This window comes from Poecile atricapillus, chromosome 3 (genome assembly GCF_030490865.1).
Source record: "Poecile atricapillus isolate bPoeAtr1 chromosome 3, bPoeAtr1.hap1, whole genome shotgun sequence".
In the NCBI taxonomy this organism is placed as follows: Eukaryota; Metazoa; Chordata; class Aves; order Passeriformes; family Paridae; genus Poecile; species Poecile atricapillus.
The window spans coordinates 97,979,511-97,987,991 of record NC_081251.1 but is presented as its reverse complement, the minus strand read 5'-3'; positions in this window follow the sequence as shown (position 1 = coordinate 97,987,991).

The following is an 8,481-nucleotide window of genomic DNA, read 5'->3' as shown; positions in this document are numbered from 1 at the left end:
TCTCACTGTAAGCTGTTTAGTGATACTTTCTAGAGGACAGGAAGCCAGAAGGGAATAAAATATCTGTGGTTTTTATATGCATGATTTTGGCTGCAATACCAGTAATGCTTTCCATTTTTTAAGACAGGGGAGATGCTGCTGGCCTTGCCATCAAAGTACTGCTGTGGCCAGAGGAGATTCTATGGGGACTGTGACTTCCCCACCAGCTTTGAGAAGCTCCTTCCAAAGTGGCCCAGGCACTCTGTTATCTTTACGTCTGTTATCTTCATCTCTGTTTTCTTTGTATCTCTGATATCATTATACCAGGCTTGGTCCTGCTTCTCCTCAAATCAGTGGGAATTTCTGAAGTCTATTGAAAAGGAATCAGGGCCGGTGAGGTTTTGGGTCAATTCAGGTTCAACAAGGTGAAGCGATGTACTTTTCAAAGCAATGTAAAACTCCAGCACTTTAAAAGTTAAACAACTGGATTCAGAAATGTCAAAATTAAAGCTCTGTGCACAGCTTCCATTCTCCTTTACATGTGTGCATTGCAATATGGCCTATAGACTGATGTTCTGCTTTCTCCAGAGACGTACAGGACAGATGGAGAATATGGCAGAAATGTGTTTGGGATTACCTGGTTTCTATAGAATCTTTCTTACCTCACACATAAAGGTTGGCTGGCAGAGGATCAGTCATGAGATATGGGGAGAAATGTGCTTGCAGGTCTTGGCGATGATCCTAATTGTGTCATTTCCAGGTATCTCGTGTCTGGCTATTTAGGTAAAGTAATAACAAATTAACTCAGATTGATCTTGATGCTGTTGCCTGCATTTTTGAATTTTTGAAATTCAATTTTTCAAATTTTTGAAAGCACATTTGCCCCTATGATGCTGGTGTGGAATGACAGCAGTGACTCTTAGATTCATTTATTAGATTTCTTGGGCTGTTGAGTTCAAGCAGTTAGTAAACAATTACGCTGTTCCCTTTTTTCTGCATGCCACCTTTAGAGGGAGAGCTTACACTTCCCCAGAGAGTTTCTGTTTTGAAGACTTGGGTCTGAACTTTCTGCTTCTTATATAAAAAATCCAGAAGAACCAATTAAATGCTATTTTTCTAGAGCAATACTTATAGGTATCAGAGTTAAGCATACAGACAGTTTTCCTTTGGAAGTCACCATAGTCAAATGGACAAAAATTAAATTGAAGATAAATTTCCTATACTGTAGAACTGAATCTGCAGGACTTAGCTGCCACGGGATCCTAGGTCAGGGTATGCAGGTTTGATTAATATTTCTATTAACTGTTAAATTACCACCATTGAAAGAGTTGAAATTTAAAAGGTTTCCAGAAACCTTAGCCTATTTTTTTATTGTTTTCTCCCTTTCTCTCCACTCCTAAGGTAACATAAGGATGTATGATGAGAGCCGAAGGAGGAGAAGGTCATGGTGGTATCCTGCTAAAGAGAGAAAAAGCACAGTATTGATGGAATACTGCAAGCTTTAAAAACACATATTCAATAAGCTTAAGTAGTTTTATCAGAATTTTATCATAGAATTCAGTGATGCCCAGTGACAGGACGAGGAGCAGTGGTCATAACCCAAAGCACAAGAAGTCCTACCTCAGCATGAGGAAGAACTTCTTTACATTGATAGTGGCAGAGCACTGAAACAGGCTGCCTGAGGGGATTGTGGAGTCTCCCTCTCTGGGGACATTCAGACTCCATGCCTGTGTCATCTGCTCCAGGTGGGTTGCCCCCCTGCCTCGAGATGGGGGTTGGACTGGGTGATCTCCAGAAGTCCCTTCCAACCCTAAGGATTTTGTGATTCTGTGAATTCAGTATGTTTCCAAAAATTAAAATAGGTCTAGAGTCCAGCACTGCATTTTTCTAAAAATCTCACTTCCAAGTGTTAGAAACATCAGGTGGTTTGAAGACATGCTTGCTATGATTATTTCTGACATTAGCAGAGTGATACATTTTAGATTAATTGTGGATGGTTGTAAAATGGTTCGAATTCTGACAAAAGGCTTAGTTGAGAAAGATAGGACATGGAAAATACTAACCTGAAAAATGACAACTTTGAATGCTCTGAGCTGGCCAGACCCAGAGATTGAAAGGAGTGTTGGCAACATCTCTTGGCCATTGCAGGTGCCACGGAGCCCCGGCAGATCTAGGTCATGATGTCTGCAGACCTAACTTAGGATATTTGCTGCCCTCTAACAGCAAAATATAGGAACCACAAATTGTTTTTGCTAGCGAACTGGAAAACACAGGACCAGCTCCTGCTCTGATCTGCACCCCATCCTGTGCCCTGTACCTGCAGAAGTGTGTGCTGCCTCTGTTTCACTACAGCTTTAGTGACAACCTGTACATGGCTTTTGCCTGTCACACATACTCCTCTGATTTTAATCAGCCCTCAGGAACATAAAAGGACTATATGTAGATGCACAGCTTGGAGCCTTCTCCCCAACACCACATTTTAAACCAAAACCAACCATTGCAGAGAGCAAAGGGTCTTCTGGATTGGCTTTTTATACCCCCTCCCTCAGTAGCTCTGGCTCCTGCACATGAAGCCTGACTGCGACTGAGTGAATTGTAATTGCATTTGTTAAAAAAAATCTCTCCAAACTAAAATTCAAAGGCATGTTATCTTCCTGAAGCTGTGAAAAAACAGTGTAGAGGCTAAGGTAGCTGTACATCAGCTGGAGCTGATGTCTGTGCTACAGAACTCAGGATATCTTCTCCCTAGAACCCTGTGAACGATGTATAAAAAGAATTTATACCATTTCTGTGATGAGCTTGTGAAGAGGGGGCTGTGTTAGCTACTCATTTTTCTTCCACTTTATGATTGCAATACTCGGATTGACTCTTGAAAGGGTGGGAGCATAAAAAGAAACACAGGAAACAAAGTTTTCTTCCTGAAACTTACACAAATACAGTAGCATAAAAAGGGGGTTAGTATTTTTTTATGGTTTGAAACTAATATAACAGATGTATTCAAGCAGGACACTCTTGAAATGTTTGCTTAAAATGCCAATTTGAAAGCCATATGTGTAAGTACTGTAATTGCACTCTTGTTCTTCATGGTAAACATGTGCTGTTCTGTGCAGGCAGTTTGAAAGGGTGAAGAGAAACTCTTTCCCTGCCAACCTAATTTCTTTTGAGAATTTATTTTTCATGCTGTGTAGTTCTTCAAATCTGAAGGAGAAGTCTAGCTAAAATAATGAAGCTGAGCAAGACTGTCATCCAGTATTTTGGTTCCAGTTTTAGAAACTAAGCAGCTAACGCTAATGGGATTAACTGTTAGCCCACTGGCACACTTGGTGATTGTGACACTGGCCAATCTAATGAGCCCATGGTGCAATGAAGGTAAATAAATTACATAGAGCTTAAAGCTAGCAGCTGCTCTGTCCTCCTTCTTTATCTAGACATTGTTTATTCCTCTCAGGAGAACAAATCATGCCATTTTCATAGTTATAGCTGAGATCTGGACCCCTAACCATGTCATCCACCTCAGCAGTACACAGCTGCTTGCTTTGTGCATGCAGTGCATCATCTCAGAGGCATTTATGGATGTTCCCTTTCCTTATGTCTTCTAACAATGAGAGAATGACTCTGGTCTCTCTGCTTCTCTGGAGTTATACATAGAAATAATAAAAGTAAAATCCTGCAGAAATGTACAGATGAGTAATATCTTAGCTGACATTAATTCTCCATTATTATAATTCGGGATCTAAAGACAAATTACTATTTGCTCAGCATTTGAGAAAAACCCACATTCACAGATCTTTAAATACACCTTAATAAATGGCACTCTGATTTTGGTATGATTCATTACCATGGTTAGGTGTGAAGGTGATAGAGAAAGCACTTTAGGAGAAATATTATGCCTGAAAGCTTAATCCAGTTTACAAGTCCAGTCACACTGACCACATCCACAATATTTAAAATAATAGCTAGTGCCAATTACATTTCTGCTCTGGCCATGAATAATCACTGCCATGGATTATAGAGCCAAGAGGACTAGGAAAACCTTTTCCTTTCTAAAATATCCATCATTTCATGAAAGGAAATGAAATCTTGAGAGTTCATTTAATTCCATTTCAATTTTTGATATTTCATTTCCTTCCATGAAATCCTTCATGCTTTTCCAGGAGCTCCAGGAGATCTGTAACTTTCTTTACATGTGTGGATAAGCTTCTTGCTGCCTGAATAACTGTTAGGAATAAAACATCTTCTGACTGTGAGAAAATGAGTTGTTTCCTTCTATGGGTTTTTTTCCTCCATATGAAAAAAATGAAATAATTTAGAGATTGATGCAGAAACATGAAAGACAAATTACAGACAACCTTACGTATCTGCGTATATCTCTAGGATTTATTTCTATTAGTTTTACTTGTGACCTCCTCTCCTTTCCTGCTCCTGAATGTGTGAAATAACAAATTGAATGTGCCAAGGAAAGAATAGTAGTTCACAAGCTGCAGTTTTGTACAAAGGTTTCAGGTACTACCACTTTCCTCAGCAGGAAAGGGCAGCATGGCTTGCAAACAACAAATTTCATGGTTCTCAAAAACCACCGAGGTGTCCTGCTGAGGGGCAGTGCTGAGGTCTTCTGTTCTTAAGCTATGGACAAAAACCAAACAGAATGCCTGGCTGTGCAGCACAGATGAAATGGGAACTTCTCTCTGTGGGTACAAAAACTTGTCCAATGACTGCTGAAAATTTATTTCAGCCAAAAATGTGAAAAGGCACTATATAAAAGTATTTGTACAGGATTTGCTTTTTACTCTGTTGTGGGCTACTTACCTCTGTGTAGAGTGGATATGCAATCACAAGTATTTTCATATATTGTTCAGTTCATGTGAAAGTTACTGCAGAAAATAACTATATTCAGCTCTTACAGGTCTGTAACTAGAGTCACCTTTTCGGCTGATAGTTGATAGGGAATTCCATTTTATTCATGGCTACAGAAAACCAGAAAACCAGCCATGTCAAGCTGTAGTTTGGCAGCTCTGGCCCCCTTGCTACTTTGCACTCAAGTGTAGATTTCCCTGCAAGCCTTTGTGGGTGGAAGTTCTCTCTCTAGCCAGCTGTTACATTAGATGTTTTTTGTTACATTGGTCATAAAACTTTTGCACAAAGCCAGTATTGTACACACAAACTTTAGGGAAGCATTTCCCCAACTTCTGAATGTCTGGGTAGAGATTGGGTAGAGACTGGTCCTCTTTTTTTCTGGTGACCCTCGCAGACAGGTGATATGACCTATATGACCATATTAACTATGACAGAATTTTTGTTAATTAACCACTCTTTATTATGCAGTATTACTTCCCACTTTAAAAAGAAGCCAAGGGGAAAAGCCCCACCCAATCAAAACTGAGCAAAACTCCCATGTTAAGTAACTAGTCACAGATCAGAAGAGATTGAAGAGAGGTTAGACGAAAAATACTAGGACAAAAATTATTCATACAAACAATTCTGCAAGTACTCAGAAATGAGGCCGGGTTTGCAAATAATTTGTTAACTGAACAACTAAATAAAAATTTAACTGGATAAGATTTTTTGCAGGGAATGCTTTGACTACTGGAAGGTATCCCATTAGATCCACTATATATGCTGATTTTTCAGCCCTAATCCCCCAGATGGCAGTCTGAACTCATTCTCTGAGATGGCAGATTTGCTCTGCTGACAATCAGGTTTTCTCTCATTAAGGATCATGAAGATCAGGCATCCTTTCTTTTCCATAACTCTCCCTGATACTTCTCTCAGATCTGTGACATCAAAGTCTTACTGAAATGAATAAAGAATTTGAAAAGATGAACTTCAAATACAGAAAATTAATATTATTTTGGCTGATTGGTAGCATGGTAGCAAAGCAGGAATGATATTGCATCCATGGATATGTCAGCTTCATTCCTAAGCAAAACCAAAAGAGAGGACCCTAAATTTTAAGCACCTCTCTAGAGAGGTCTAGCTTACATGCTGAAAATCCATATTTATTGAAACAATCACTTATTTTTCAAAAAAGTACTTCAGAGATATGAGTTGTGAAAGAAATCATCCAGTTTGACTCTGTCACCAAATAAGCCTATGAGATTTATATATTTTTCATTATTTAACACTCTAGTTAGTATCTGAGAGTTGTCTGAAGGTATATTCTGAAGGTGAATTAAGATTTCTAGGAATCTATTGCAGACCTCTAAAAGCAGGGAAGAAACAGAAAAATGATTGACTGATACCCACTACAAGCAAAGCTGCACTGGTGCAAAGCAATCACCTTTACTTATTTCTCTCAGCTTTTGTTTGACTGTGATGAACACCAGGAGACAGTGATATGTTTGTTCAGATTCACTCACATTTTAATTGCAACAAACAGTTCTTGGCCTGTACATTTTCCAGTCTAAATATACGATATTTGAATTCTCATTTATATTGATTTGTGATAACTAGACCAAAAGTTCAGTGGGGTACACATATGCTACATGACTGGTGGGGCCATAACTAGTAGAATCCCATTTATATCGCAGGGGGTTTTTTAGACAATGTTCTTCAATATTTGCATGGTTTTTTTACTGAGACTGCTTCAGCCTGTGAAACAGGTTTATGAAATATTAATGAATAGTGAACATAGATGGGAATAAATATTATCACAATGAATTAAGGACAAAAAATTAATATGCTCAGAAAAACTTGCATAGTTTTAGCTCGGCCTTCATATCTCTAGAATAATAATGTAAGATGTCAAGCCAAATAGCCAGCATGCTTTGTCATGGAATGCTACAATTCAGATTCTCAAGCCCAGGAATTCAGGCAATACAAAAGAGTGGGATTTGGCCATGCTTAATTAGCATAGAAGGTCTTGTTGGAAGAAAAATTCTCTATGAGCTTTGCATGAATGCTGAGTGACATTGTTAGAGTTACAAAAAATATATGGTGATTCCCCAGTCACTACACAGTCACCTGAGTGGCTGTAACCTTGATATCCCTCAAATCAGCATGGCTTGAGGAATTAATGGAGGTAAAAATTTCCCAGGACAAAACATTTAAGTATTAATTTCCAGTCCTTTTCCTTCCATGTTCTTTGTCTTCCACTAAAGGTGGCTGTGAGGTTGTGTTTAAGTTGGGAGCAGTGAGAAGCTGAAGTGAACAGTTTTATGGCAGCACTTTTTGTTCACTTGTTTCTATTATGAAATTTTCCTTGAAGACCTCTGGATTGGAGCTTTGCAGTATTAGGTGATATATAAGCATAGAGACAGCACTTGCCCTGAAGAACACCTCATCCTCTATGTATCTCTTCCATGTAGGCCACACACATAATTTTCTCTTTGCTTCCAAAATTCCCTCTTCTGTTTGGACACTTACTGTTCTCTGGTGCAAATCACAGCTAGCTGCCTTTTATTATACTTTTTTCCTTTCTCCTGCCTGTTCTTCAGCTGTACCTTGTCTTCATCAAAACTAATCTAGTTAATTCTTCGTTTTCAAACTAGGTTGTGGTGCATGGTCCACAGCTGCTTAGCAACAACTCCCCTCTGTGTGCAGGGATAAGGGCAGGCAGGGATGCCAGCCTGGAATTCTGATCTACCAAGGTGTGAAAAAACAGGAATAAGACAGATTGTCTCCCTCTGGGCTTTAGTGCTGCACATCCTACTGCTACACACTGGTAGAAATGTCAGAGGGGTAGGGTTTGCTTTCATTACCAGAAATGGCTTTTCAAATAAAAAATCCTGTCTCAACACATGAAAGGAATCAAGTACGCACAACTCTGGTATGTTCTGGATGCGTGTATGGGTGATCTAAACCATTCCTTTATGAAGCATTAGGCACAGTTTACAATTACTCAAATCCCAATACTGACAACCTCACATAAGCCTGAAATGTACCAAGGAGGAATGTGGGGAGCTTTATTACACAGAATTTGGGGGAATAAGTGTTGCAATCTCAAAACAGGAGGTCTGGCACTTTCAAGATAGATATGAGTGTTTTATGGTGTAGATCTCTCCCCAGACAGACTTCCAAAAATGCAGACAAAACTGTGGGAAGTAAAAATGCTGTCTTTTACCATCTTCTCTAAGTATGTGTATGTGGGAGTGTACCTTGTCTCTCTGTTAAAACTCTGTTTACATCACATCCTTGGGTGAAAATCAAGAAATGCAAATGGTAGGGCTCTGAGGGAACAGCATTAATAACAAATAGTCAATGTTTGAAAAAGATCCAGGTTATCTTAAAAATCTTATTACTTCAAAAACATAAACCTGTAAGATGACTTTAGGATTCAGGTTATCTAGAGATTGGGTTAAAATATTCTTATATTTTAACCAGGATAGTAAACACTCCAGTAGGCTTTGTAAAAATCTCAAGAATAATCAGATTGAGACAGTAGTCTTCATGCCTTCCACATTACCTCAAGTTGCAAAGAATGAATTTGGAACAAGGCATAGCCAGAATTTTGTTAAGCCTTACAGGCTGCTGTAGATTAATTTCAGCTGGAGATGCCTGAAGTAG